Below are 867 nucleotides of genomic sequence, written 5' to 3' on the forward strand. Positions count from 1 at the left end.
AAATAAAATCTATAACTAAATGCATAATTTTTTCGATTTATGAAATAGACCAAGCAGAAGTCGAAGAATCCGTACCCTTGGGGCCACATTGTAATTGCAATAATGACAACAGAGCTGGTGAGCAATATCTACTAATATTGTTATTTAAGTTAATTAAAATTTATTTTATACATGAAACCTTTACAAAAATATAAATTCTGTTTTATTAAATGAAGTGATGACACGTGAATGGTACTAAGTCCAAAACAAAATTACTTTTGTCATAATATTATGCTGTAAATAGAAACGGCGTTTTCCTTCTTATGTAAAATTAATTTTTTGTACCTTAATAAAATATTTATAGTTAGATCATTTTTTTTTGAAACACAAATTTTATTCATTTATACAAAAATATTGTTTTTAAAAAATTTAGATTCAGTGCCATTGAATGCTGAAGATGGTGGAAACAACTCTTCAGTTACTGTAGATTCAGTACCATTGAATGTCGGTACCGACAAACTTGAATCAGTTCCACTTTAAGCATATCCAAATATTAAAAGAAGCATATATAAAATAACATTACATTAATTTCAGTTAAATTTTAATTTAATTGTATTTTCAATATTGTTAATTTTATTTTCAAATATAACTTTACATAATAGTCTATTCGATTTATTTTATTTCAATTGTCTGAAAAGACATGAATAAATAATCCTTTCTTGTATCTAATCAAATAAATTATGTAGAGTGGTTATATAAATATGAAACATTAGACAGCTGTAATGATATGTAAATATTAGAAATTTGAAATTATAGATCAATTATACTTAAAAATATAAAATGGTAGAATGTAACTTACATATAAGCTATTCAGTAAATAAGAAAGCA

At 23.9% G+C, this 867-nt stretch overlaps 1 long non-coding RNA gene across 1 annotated transcript; it reads left to right on the forward strand.

Moving 5' to 3' along the window:
* The first annotated feature begins 2 nt into the window (after positions 1 to 2).
* LOC126910018 (uncharacterized) lies at positions 3 to 645 on the forward strand. The gene is made up of 2 exons (XR_007705165.1): positions 3 to 117; positions 413 to 645. It is a non-coding gene; the product is annotated as an uncharacterized LOC126910018 (long non-coding RNA).
* The last annotated feature ends 222 nt before the right edge of the window (positions 646 to 867 follow it).

This window comes from Daktulosphaira vitifoliae, unplaced genomic scaffold (assembly GCF_025091365.1).
Source record: "Daktulosphaira vitifoliae isolate Bord-2020 unplaced genomic scaffold, ASM2509136v1 Scaffold_3079, whole genome shotgun sequence".
Lineage (NCBI taxonomy): Eukaryota > Metazoa > Arthropoda > Insecta > Hemiptera > Phylloxeridae > Daktulosphaira > Daktulosphaira vitifoliae.